This window comes from Beta vulgaris, chromosome 4 (genome assembly GCF_026745355.1).
Source record: "Beta vulgaris subsp. vulgaris cultivar EL10 chromosome 4, EL10.2, whole genome shotgun sequence".
Classification (NCBI taxonomy): Eukaryota; Viridiplantae; Streptophyta; class Magnoliopsida; order Caryophyllales; family Amaranthaceae; genus Beta; species Beta vulgaris.
Window position 1 is genome coordinate 14226090 of NC_079205.1, and position 13597 is coordinate 14239686.

Consider the following 13597-nt stretch of genomic DNA (forward strand, 5'->3'; position numbering starts at 1 on the left):
ATATATTAACAAAATATTGAATGAAATATGCTCATCAATGATACTTTTTTCTAAAACTTATAACAGAAGATCACTTGAGAGAATGTCAATATTTGCTTTCCATTACATAGCAATTTCAAAATAGGAGGTGACCACGTACAATTTCCCTAAATTTAAAGGGTGGACGAACCTTTCCCAATTCCTAACTAAAACTATATATTACTTTGTTTGTTTAATAGTTACAGCTCATAATAATATTGGAATATACAAAAGGATCAAGGAGTGAAAAAGAGATAGAGGGAGATAAAAAGTAACCTCGTGTGCTCAGAGAAAATATATTGCCTAAATGTTAACGTTGCAAGTAACAAAAACTTTCTACAATGAAATTTTTTGCAAGTATTAAAAAGCGTATGAAGTATATTTTGTGACAAAGACTTGGAAGAATTTTGAAGGGTAATAAGGGAGGGTTTGAAGGAGTGTGGAAAATATAAGTTTTTTTAGTATGTTATAAGTTATACCAAAAGTGTAATTGTTATTTTTAGTTGGTTTAGCAGGTTAGTTGAAGTTAAGGATTATTTAAGAAAGTTACCTCAAAGTTAAGGTTGTTCTAGATTGATCAATAGTTGGAACTATGTAAGAACACTCATAGTTTAGGGGTATTAACGAGAAGAACTGAGTTTTAAGGTTGTTTACAAGTTTCTCGGGTCAAATAAAGCTATGATTGATTCATGCAAATTTCAAGCTGAACTCGAATAGCTCAAGAGTCAGTGGGGCTCATTAACATGTTAGGAGTTAGGATTAGTGATATCAGTTTTTCCTTTTTATATTTGAAACTTTTACGTAGTAGTATTAGCTTTTCATTTTATCGTGATTCAAATCAACTTTAAATATCTTTTAAATAAAAAAACTAATATGAACGCGGTGCACACTAAGTGTACACCTCATCCATCTCACGTGAGTTTTTAATGATTACAACTTTCCGTTTTTACCGCGTTCAATGTCGCATGTTATAGTGTATTTTAAAATGATATAGTGTATTTTCAAAATCATAGTGTTTTGCTGTGTTTTTTTGGCATGATAGTGTTGCATGTTATAGTGTATATTGACATGATATGTGTATTTAGACATGATAGTATTTTGCTGTATTTTTTGACATGATAGTGTTGCATGATATAGTGTGTTTTGACATAATATAGTGTATTTTGAAATGTTATAGTGTAGTTTATTTGTATATTACACAAAATTATCATAATCGATCGTTATAGTGTTTGACATGATAGTGTATTTTGACATGATATAGTGTATATTAAAATGATATAGTGTATGTTTGTTCTGAACAACTGTTTTTGTTAAAATTTTAGGGCGAGAGAATCTTATTGAAGAGAGAGAAAATCGCGCGGATTTTGGAAAGCGGGAGTGACTAGTTTGTAGTGGAGCACGTGTCCAGACCTGGTCCACACTATTTTTAATGTGAACCGGGTCCACACAAGACGGATTGTCTTTTAAATATATATGTATAAGGAATATGTACAAGGAGAAAAGAAACTTTTAAAATAAGAAAAAAAAATTGACATGAAAATTTTCAATTCTACTAATATCTTGTTTTAAAATAAACTATATGAAATCAATATTAATTGCCAACCCGGTGCACACTAAGAGGGTGTTTGGTATAGAAAAAATTGATGTAGGAAACCTATTCAAATTAGTGTTTCCATTTCTAATTGTTTGGTAGGAGTGTTAAGTAACAAAAACCGTTTCCGGAAGGATTCACAATCCCCCATTATTACCCTTATCAAACTACTGGAAACATATTATGTTTCCTTCTTCAATCATAAACCTCATAATTGTTTCCATTCCGTTAGGATACCAAACAACTATTAAAGGTAACAATTATTTTATTTCCATTTCTCATCCTTATCCAAATCCTTTCCATTCCGTTTTCATTAATCATACCAAACGCTTTCTATGTTCGTGTGTACCGAGTTCATTTGAGTTATTTTAAATTTATATGTTTCAACATCTTAAGATAATAAGTGGGTGTTCTAATTCTTCAATGTACACCTTTTGTTAATTTTCCATCAAAGACCCCCTGTTTTCCTTATAGTTATAAGTCACCACGTTTTTCCATCATTCTCATTTCAATCAAATCATAATTGTACCCAAATTTGATTTTAAAAATATATGGTTCTCTTAATCTAATGACTCATCACTTCTTTCTCTTTCTAATTCTGTCACACTATTCTTTCATTAAGCTGCTTGCCGTCCAGTAGGTGCACCTTAAATATTTTAATTAACGTTGAAAATATTATGTAACAAAAGTCTCCCTGATTTATTTATAACTTGAAGAGTTGGAGTAGTACTTATTATGGCCCAATCTTTCCCCCTTAAAACGAGATTTTTGGCACGCAATCATAATTAAGATACTTACGACTTTTATATTTTGCTTTAAGTTGGATACTCAAATTTTAAGTCGGATCGGATTCAGAGTCGAAGGTCCAGATTTTAAGTCAGGTCGTATTCGGATTTTTGGAGTCAGACTTGGGCTCGGATTTAAAATCCGACTTCTTGTACGGTCGGAGTCGGATTGTGCATAATCCAGTTCAAGTCCGACCCGTTGCCATCCCTAATCAGCAGTTGAAATCTCTATTATATAAGGGAAGAGGAGGGGGACACCAAAAATGGTAATTCCTTTCATACCCTTAAGTAATAAAATACAAATTCACCTCTTTTATCATTATATCCTCAATTAACAAAATATTTACATCATCATTGATTTATTGACTTTCAAAAAACATAAAAAAATATACAATGAACTTTATTAATAATTTATTGTATATATTATTACGCAATTGACCTTTTCTTTATTTTCGCACGCATTGCGTGCATATAGGACTAGTGAGGTAATAGGTTGGACACTCACGCTTAGGGGTGATAATGAGCCTGACAAGCTCGCGAGCAGCTCGGGCTCGGCTCGGTCAAAGCTCGGCTCGTTGAAGCTCGGCTCGAGCTCGGGCTCGGCTCGAGACTTAAACGAGCCGAGCTAGTCAAAGCTTGGCTCTCAAAGCTCGTGAGCAGCTCGTTTATTATTTTATATTAAAAAAATTTAATACTAATTTATATTTTAATTTAGATTACAAATTATATATTTTAATTTGTGATCCAACTTCACCTCTACTCCACTAGGCACTAAAGTCCCACATTGGTTAAGAAAACAAGGATCAACCTTATTTTCTTTATAAATAGCTACTACTCCTTACTTCAACTTAAAGTTTAATTTTGTATCTCCTTGGTTGGAAAACAAAAACTATACTTTCTTTTCTTCATAGAGGGAATGAAGTATATTTTTAAATAGTTGATTATTTAAATATTTAATACTTAAAATATTTGATAATTTTTTCTTTAGCAAAACATGATGGAGTCCCACATTGAAATTTTAACAATGATAGAAGGGATTCCAAGTTATAAAAGCATATGTAAACAAAACAAGGGTATAATGATTTTTTTTTTCTTAACAAAACATGGAGTCCCACATTGAAATTTTAGCAATGCTAAGAGGGATTCCAAGTTACATAAGTATATGTTAAATGAGTTTGTTTATCTTAAACAAAACATGAAGTTCCACATTGAAATGGGGATAGTGAGTTTGTTTTTCTTTAAGAAACCATGGAGTCCCACATTGAAATCTTAGCAATGCTAAGAGGGAAATCAAGTTATAAAAGCATATGATGGGTGAGTGAACAAGCTCACCTACTTCGAGCCAAGCCGAGCTTATTAGTCGAGCCTAAACAAGCTCGCGAGCCGAGCCTAAACGAGCTCGCGAGCCGAGTTCGAGCCCCAAATTTCCATCACGAGCCGAGCTCGAGCTCGGCTCTCCCAAGCTCGGCGATCTCACGAGCCGAGCCGAGCCTGGGAAATTTTAAACGAGCTCGAGCCGAGCCCAGTGCTATTCGGGCTCGGCTCGCTCGATAAGCACCCCTACTCACGCTATCAATTTCTCAAATCAATAATGAGTTTTATTTAGTAACTAAGTGGACACTTGAAGCGGACCAAGAACTAAAATTGTTCTCTTATTTCTTCAAAATCATAGAGTAGGACATAAATTTATCAAAAAGATTAATTCTTTTGATTACATGATGGACTCCCCTTATAGGTTATAACAGTTACAAATTTTGAGTTTCTCCTCTTAAAACATTTTTTTTACAAAGTCTTGGGTGGAACTGTTACACCATCACTTATGGCATAACACCCATTCACACTTGTGAAATCCATAAGCCAAAACCTCCACCTTTTTTTTCACTCTCCTCCGGCACCTTCTTCGGCGATGGCAAACCCTCATACTATGTCTTCCCTGCATCTACTTTCTTTCTCACTCACACTTCTCACTTTGAGGCTTTTCACCGGGTGTAGGCATGTTTATATTGCCTGTGTGGGATGATCATGAATTTACCTTATCATAAAGGTTTTAGTTTTGATTTTTTTTTTTGAAAAAGATAAGTTGGCAATAAAACTTTAAAAGAGGACTCATAGGCACATCTTAAAGATTTATCCAATGTGGATTTCCCAGTGATGACTTCATAATTGGTCAATAAACCAAAGATATAGTTCCGAGTTGAAGGTATGTATATCATTAGGAATCACATCCCCCCATTGTGGGCCTAGATCTACTTATGCGATTCATGTTTGAGCTTATGCAAATAAACAACCAACTAATATGTTTAAAGCATTCTTAAAATTAATCTATGTTGGTTCAATAAACACAAAAGACTAATTTTTGGTGATATGTTGTTTAAGCATTCTAATTACATGCAACCTAATCCAACTCTCCAAATTAAATTGTCTTAAATTCAGCACTTAGAATATTTATTTAGGTCTTGTTGCTAGCCAAAATAAACATATATGGTGATGAAAGCATCAAAACATACAACATACGTTTGATATATATAGTGTTTAGAAATAAAGAAAAAGGAAAGATTAGAGATTAGAGATTAGAGGTGTAAAATATACAACAACATGAATCCTTTAAGGATCTACACCATAAAAAGTAGATTGTAAGTGAAATAAGAATCAAGTTCAAATTGGACCTCATAAATTATACCTTTGTCGCTTAGATCTTGTATAACGATTTGCAGGAGGAACAATCTCAAAGCTTGAAGTATGAAATAAATGAAGTTTGAGTGTTCGAATATATGTTTGAAGTATATTTAGAGTATTATGTGAGTGTAGGAAAGCATTGAAGTGCGTTTGAAAGCGTGAAAAATCAAGTAAAACACAAGGTTAATTGATAGGAAAACAATTTTGAAAACTGCGCACAAAAGAATAAAAAAAGCGTTGCGCACGGACGACAATTGAGCCTAGCTTTGCCTTCCCGCGTCATCGCACGTGCTTCTGCGTTTCACTGATTGTCTCAATATTGTGCACTTGCATCCTGGTGTGTTAGGCACATCTGGTTGCGCGTCGCCAATCGGAGATTTGAGCATATATTGTTTGTTAAAAGATTCATTTTATCTTTGATCAAATAATCTCTTTTAGATTTGGAAATCAGTCATCTTAAAGAATAAAAATCTTATTTTCGTAAAAATCTTTTAGAAAAATATTTATCAAAAATAATTATATTAAAAATACAATCAATTATCAGGAATAATTAATTTTACTTTTCGGAAAATGAACTTTAAAGATGCAATTAATTATCATGAATAATCAATTGGGCTTTAAAAAACTGAGCTTGAAATTAATGAATAGACTTTATGTTCCTAAAACGATGTTGGTTCTATTTGAGATATGGATAATGGGAATTGGTCGGGCATTCATGCTATCAAATTGAGCTTGTTTGATTGCTCTTCTTTTGGACCAGACCAATTAAAACGACAATATGATGCATCATTAGGTGCTAGATTGGGAGACACGATTATGTGTCTACACCGGGAGTTTCCGGTTGCGACCATAGTGAAGAAAGAGAGTAAACAAATCGGAAACCGAACGCATTGAAAGAAAAGAGAGCACCCCAGGTGCCCTATGAATCATCGAGAGATACGCTCAATGAGGACGATGACGATGACGATCTCACTGTGGTCAAAGGTTTGACCGAACTCCACTTCTTCGAAAATGGTGGAGAGATTCACGAGATTATAGTGGTTGAGGTTGCGGTGGTTTCCATGAAATTCAGAGTTTGATGTCAACAATTTGTTGCGCGAGCATGTAACTCAACGCTGAAAGGAAGATACCGTTGACTGAAAGTTTAACACCATTGTCAGCAAAAGCTCGGTAGGGAGAGAGAGAAGTGTTGCAGGATGTAACAGTAGAGTAGCAAAGATCTATGAACAATAGATTTGGGCGTGAAGTGAAGAAGGGGACGAAAAGTAGGTTGAATAAGAGTGAAAGTGAGATATTTTTAGGTCTTGGCAAAAATAATTAACTTTTTGTAAAATATGATATAAAGTCAACAAAAAAAATATCATTGATCTTATAAATGATACATAATGAGTTGAAAAATAATAATGGGAATGAGGGAAAATGACACGAGTTTGTTGAGAAATGGCATAACAATGAGTGATAATGATATCAATTCTCTTATAAATGATACTCCCTCTGTATTTTTTTATCTTTCCTACTTTGACTTTGCACGTTTGTCAATGCACTTATTCTACGTTAAATATCTTTCATTACATATTAGTAAAAATTATAATAATTGAATATTAATAAAGTACTCATTGAGACGAATCAAACAAGACCCCACATGACTATATTTTTCTTATATATTGAGAAAAATCTAAAAGATTTTCTCTAATTGTGAATAGCGTCAATGTAATAGTCCACCTAATTTAGCTGCTTATACGAATGCTACTAGAAGTATAATTGCATCTTAGCTAATTAGGTGACCTTATCCAAGCTTGCAGCTTTCCTTCTTAAGAAAACCCCAAGACTTAGAAGTATCTTACCACCTTTTTAAAATATTAATAAACTATTACAATTCATATTTTAAAGTAATTTATATATGAATCTACTAAAATACATGCCATAGAACTCATTATAATAATATTACATTTCAAGTATTATAAAGGTAACAAAACGACAAAACATTTAGGTTTAACAATACGGTGACATGCGCGTCACGTAATCCCAAACAACTGCCTTTACATAGCCCTGTAATTTCACCACTGCCGCGGAAGGGCAGTTAAGGAATGACGATAACAATCAAGTCAACAAAGCTGGTACACAAATTCTTCAGTTCTCATATTTAGTTTCATAGGAGGCGTTCATAACGCTCATATTTGTATAAGATAAGCAATAGCAACGTTACTTAAGTACATGTGTTTTATGATCCCCCAGTGTGTAAGTGGGCACGAACTTCCCAGATTTCCAATTATGAACATAAGAAATGTACTTTACAATATAGGTTATTTTCTAACTATTTACTATTACATTTAACCGGGGAGAAGAGGCGCGAATAGAGGGGCCAATCTGCCAACTCTAAACTCATGGGAATGTCTTCCCAACATAATAGATGTACTGCTTGCAAGACTTAATCTAGGACATGTCCTATCATTGATACTAAACACACACACCATGATGTGTTCATCATTGCTTCCGCAGTTTCTTCTCCCTATCATTTCTATGAAACTCGAATTGTTGCAACTAACATCTCAATCAACCTTCTTCATAAAAATATATATATCATTATATTCTTTATTTCTCAAGATAAACTCTTACTCTCCTAGTTCAGGATTCGGTAATCACGCATAATAAGAAAAAAAAAACGTATGTTATGAATCTTGTGAAATCACATTCGGTGTTTCGGAAAAAGTAGTAAAGTTTACTGAACTAACTTGTTCATGAATCTAATTCTCGTTAACTATTGTTTATAGATTATAATGCAGTAGGTTTAAGGTCCTAAGTTTCCAGATTTATCATGCAATTATCATTAACTTACATAGGCACAACAAAAAGTCCATCTTCCGTCCATTCGTACCTTTACTTGTTCTTTCAATGTTATGATGCATGCAATCATATTTACATATCTTAAACTTGAACCAGCATATACATATTACTTTTTTTTTTGAGGGGAAAGCAAGCGATCATAGATTAAGGGACAAATTGTCCATCAATACATAAGGAGCCACTTCATGGGGATAGTGGTTCTCCCAGACTTGTTCTACTCCAAAAGGAATAATCTTAGCTAAATGGTGAGCTACAGAATTCCCTTCACGCTTCACATGAGACCATACAATGGACTTAAAACAAGTACAGGACAATAAAATATTATGGAGAATAATGTCTAGATCTGCAAGAAAGATAGCATGCTTAGAGAGACAGTGAATTAGAGTTTGACAATCCGATTCCACCACAACTTCCTAGAGGCTATATCTCTTACCCAGCTTCATGGCCATTTCAATGGCTTTTGCCTCGGCAATTTCAGCAGTCCAAAACACTCGAACTCGTCGGGTGGCTGCAAATACTACACTCCCATCAGATTTTCGGGCTATGGTGCTAAGACCAATCCATCCTTCCACCGAGAGCGAGGCGTCCACATTTAACTTGATAACATCAGCAGGAGGGGCGGTCCAGCTTCTTGGGCTCACGACCATCTGATTAGCAAGGGGCTTATAAATCTTCTTGGCATATTTTCCAAAGTCTTCAGCAGTTCTATGGGCACGGTTCAGCAGGATATTGTGGGGGGTTAATTTGTTGCTAAACAATAAGGACGGAGTTGCGCTCGCCCCATATAATCCAAGCAAGAAAGGCTCCTTTCGTAACTACCTTTGCATCAAGCCCATGCCATCCAACAATAATATCATGCATAGCATTGGAAGGATCATGCGGACAAAGAGCTTCACACCCGCTAGAAAACCACAATTCACGCACAAATCGGCATCCAAAAATGGCGTGCTCTTGCGTTTCAACCTCACCACAACCCCATGGACATAAATCATCCTCAATCATATGTCGAAATTTTAGTAAACTGCGAACCGGGAGGGTATAAGTGCAAAGGCGCCATAGAAAATGACGAACCTTCGGGCTAACATTCATACTCCAAATATTGACCCAAGCTTGGTGAAAATTATCAAGATTTGCACGTTTCCCAAGCATGTAAGCGGTTTTCACAGAATAGCAGGCATCCTTTGTAAAGGCCCAAGTTATATCATCCCTCATAGGAGTTGAACTAAGAGGAATACCAAGGATACACCGAACAATTCTTTCATTGAACAAATCTTCAATAGTCTCCACTTTCCATTCCATCCTCTCGAAATCAATAAGCTCACTAATTGTATTAAACCCTGCATTTTTCTCACTGGTAATGAAACGCCCACTTTCATCAACCACCCAAGGATCATCCCAAATGTTAATTTGGGTACCATTGCCCACCCGCCAAACCACACCCTCCTTTATGAGCGCCTTTGAACTCCAGATACTACTCCATGAATAGCTTCTTGAATACCCAAGTGGGGCATCCAAAAACTCACAACTAGAATAATATTTAACTTTCATAACTCTAGCAAAAAGAGAGTTTGGTTCACGAACTAACCTCCATGCTTGCCGACCCAAAAGAGCATCATTAAAAACTTTGAGGTCTTTGAACCCCATTCCACCTAAACATTTCAGAGTACACATAGAATCCCAATTTTTCCAATGAATTTTCCGTTGTGAATCAGACGCACCCTACCAAAAACGAGCCATAGCTGAGTGGATCTTTTCAAATGATGGAACTAGGGAGTTTATAAACCCCCATAAGATAAGTGGGAATAGCCTGGATCACCGACTTTAACAGAACTTCTTTTCCCGCTCTAGATAACAGTTTCTCCTTCCAACCTTGGAGTATCTTCCAAATTCTATCTAAAAGTGAATCAAAAATGGCTTTCTTTGATCTACCAGAGATAAAAGGGATACCAAGATATTTTTCATGCTTGTCCACCTGCTTCATGTTCAAGAGATTTTTCAACTCTTCTCTTTGTGCAATGCTGACTCCTCTACTGAAGGAAACCTCCGACTTTTCATAATTAATTTTATGCCCGGATGCTAACTCATAGTGGTTGAGAATATCAACTATAATAGTGCATTCCTGTCGAGACGCTCTAGTGAAGAGTAAACTGTCATCTGCAATGAAAAGGTGAGAAATTTCTGGACCGCTGCGACTGGCTTTTGCTCCATGAATATGTTTATCCCTAGCTTTCCTTTGAATCATTTTAGAGAAAGCATCAGCAACTAGGATAAAAATATATGGAGAGAGGGGATCACCTTGCCGGAGACCTCTAGACGGGATAACAGAGCCACAGACACCACCATTAAGAATAAAGGAATAAGTAACAGATGATACACAACTCATGATCAAGTTCACCCAGCGCCCGTCAAAGCCCATAGTGAGCAAAAGTTTCCTCAGAAAGCCCCATTCAACCTTGTCGTAAACTTTGCTCATGTCAAGCTTCATAACAATGGTACCCCTGCGACTCCTATTCCTGTATTTCATAGAATGAAACACCTCCATAGCAATGAGGGCATTATCAGTAATAAGACGTCCAGGAACAAAGGCACTCTGATTTTCCGTAACAAGACTCGGAAGGAATTCTTTCAATCTGATCACAATCACTTTTGACACCAGGTTATACAACACATTACAAAGAGCAATGGGGCGAAATTCACCAGCTTTTAAGGGAGTTTTAACTTTCGGAATTAAAGCAATGTTAGTATGATTCACACAGCTAGGGGACAGAGTACCATGTAAAATACTACTAACAAAACTAGTAATATCATCACCAATAATGTGCCAAAAGCGCTGATAAAAAATAGCATGCATACCATCAGGCCCAGGGGCTTTGCACGGATGCATCCGTTGGAGGGCAGCGTAAATTTCTTCTTTGGTGACAGGCCGAAGAAGTCTGTGATTACACTCATTACTAACAATAGGATCAATGAAACTCAAAACAGCATCAAGATCAGACTCAGAAGGAGTTGTAGAAGTAAGGATGGAATTGAAATAATCAGTGAAAATACTTTCAATGTTATTTACATCATCACACCATAACCCCTGGCTATCATACAACCCTGCCACTTAGTTTCTTTTCCTCCTCTGTGAAGCTTTGTGGTGAAAAAATTTTGTATTTTTATCACCATCTCTAATTTCTGCAACTCTGGACCGCAAAAACCAATGGGCTTCGTTCTTAGTGTGAAGATCATCCAAATTCTTTTCGAGATCAATGCGCGAGTTACAAGTGGTATCTGAAATGGGCTGCTGTTGCACTACGCCAGGCTCCTTTTCAACACGTGCAATCTGCTTCCCAATATTACCAAACTTCACATTACTCCAGCTTTTCAGACTTTGGGACATAGCAGCAATACGACCCATAAGACAATCCCCAGCAGATTGGGCCCAGGCGGACCGGATTGTGTCTTCACAAGACTCGTCAAGGAGCTAGCTTGTCTCAAAGAAAAAACGCTTTTGTTTACTTGTGGGCCTAGAAACACGGTCGGGACTGATGATAATGGCAGAGTGATCTGATTTGTAGCGTATAGAATGCTCAGCCGTAGTGTTTGGATAGAGATCCAACCAAGAGGGGGTGCTAACAAACCGATCGAGTCTTTCCCGAATACAAGAAGACAGGGAATTCCCACGCTCCCAAGTGTACCAAACTCCATTATAACCCAAGTCACGAAGAGAAAGGTCATCCATGGCAGCAGGAAACCGAAACATTTCACGCCGAACACGATCCACTCCTCCCTCCTTTTCATCATAACTTAAAATCTCATTAAAGTCACCACCAAAGAGAATAGGTCTTGTTGTCTCACTACACAAATGCTGCATAAGAGCCCAAGTATGATGCTTCTCTTCCTCTTTTGCCCAACCGTAAATCCCCACAAATCTCCATTTTTTATGACCATCATCGATGTCTCCACAAATATGGTGTTGAGAGTAAGAAACAAGACAGAATTGAACCTCCTCCTTCCAATATAGACACAAACCACCAGCTCTACCTCTACTGGCAACACCAAAGGCATTTTGGAATCCCAAACGACTTTTTAAAGCTTCAACTTCAATTTTATTGATCATAGTTTCCGACAAAAATACCACAGCAGGGGCATAAAATGTGCTCCATCTACGGAGCTGACGAACTGACCGAGGATTTCCCATCCCTCGGCAGTTCCAACATAAGATATTCATAATGACGGGCGGGGTTGGTCATTACCAACCTCCGCCAAAACAATATAGACAAGATCAAGAGAAATACTTAGCTTCTGGCGCTTTAAAGTACTATCTCCATCATCACACCCCTTACTAACTTCACCAGCATCATACACCAAACTACCATCAATGTATCGTTTGTGGACCACTTCAGAGTTGTCCAAATCCATTTGCTGCACTCCTTTTTCCTCCATAGGCCCACGGGCCAATCTCTTCCATGCACCAGATTTTACTCCTTTATTAACCTTTGTAGCCGAAAAAACAAACCCATCATTTGTTTTGTTCACTGCAGTTTCAGCAACATTATGGGAGGGGTCCCCACTAAGGGTTGAATAAAGGCACACCTGCTCCTTTATGATAGTGGATGCTTGATCACCTGACACCTCAACACTTGCATTTAATGCTACCTTTGGATCCTGCTTCACACACACCTTTTTGGGGACAACAACTTGGTTATTTAATAACAAATTTGTGATGACAGGTTTCTCTTTCTTCGAACCTAATGAATCCTCAAACAACACCTTCTTGCAATTTTTAAACTTAAACTCTTCTTCAAGCTCCTTCGTTCTTCCTTTTCTTGGGGTGGCTTTAAGCCCCAAGTGCCACCCAAGATTTTCACACCTATCTTCTTCATGAACAAACTGACAATCCTTCTCAGAGTGGCCCATAACTCCACAAGCTAGACAGAAGAAAGGAAGTCGTTCATAGGCGAAGTCTATCTGTAATTCTTTCCCATTCTTATCCCTCAATTTTCTATATCTTCTCAAAGGTTTTGTTGTATCTAACATAACTTTCACACGTCAGTAACGCCCAAAACCTAATACATCTTCTTCAATGTCAAGAATTTCGCCCATATTACCAATCAAAGCCCTAACTACGTCATTAGATCTCATGTTAAAGGGGAGGTTTTTTAGACGGATCCAGAACGGAGAATAAATTAAAGATACCTGGTCCGGTTGCTCATCTCCTTCGGCCTCCTTCAGAACAACTAGCATGTTGTCAAAGCACCATGGTCGCCCCTCAAGAACCTTCGACTATCCCTCCAATGGAAGAATTGAAAAGCAAATAGGTTCGGTTTCATAAACCCTAATGATGAGGCCATGAACCGGAGCCCAGACAGTGGTGATGGTCCTTTTGAGAGCCTCGACATTAAAATTACGTTCAGTTAACAATCTTCCCACAAGAAGCAGTGATACCACGTTTTCGGTTTTAGGGTTTAATATATTCAGGTCCAGAACTTCGTCCTCTTCTTCATCAATATTCAGTCTTGAAACACAATCTGCGATCTCCTCAGCCATGGGCAGAGGAGGGCGTCCGCCGCGGCGGAGATAAACTAGATGGTAGGGTTTTCTAACGAGGGTTAGAGAGAGGGTTCCTGTCTTTCAAGGGAGGGAACTTTACATATACATATTACTTATTTTCACATAAAAACTCAAACTTTAAACCCAC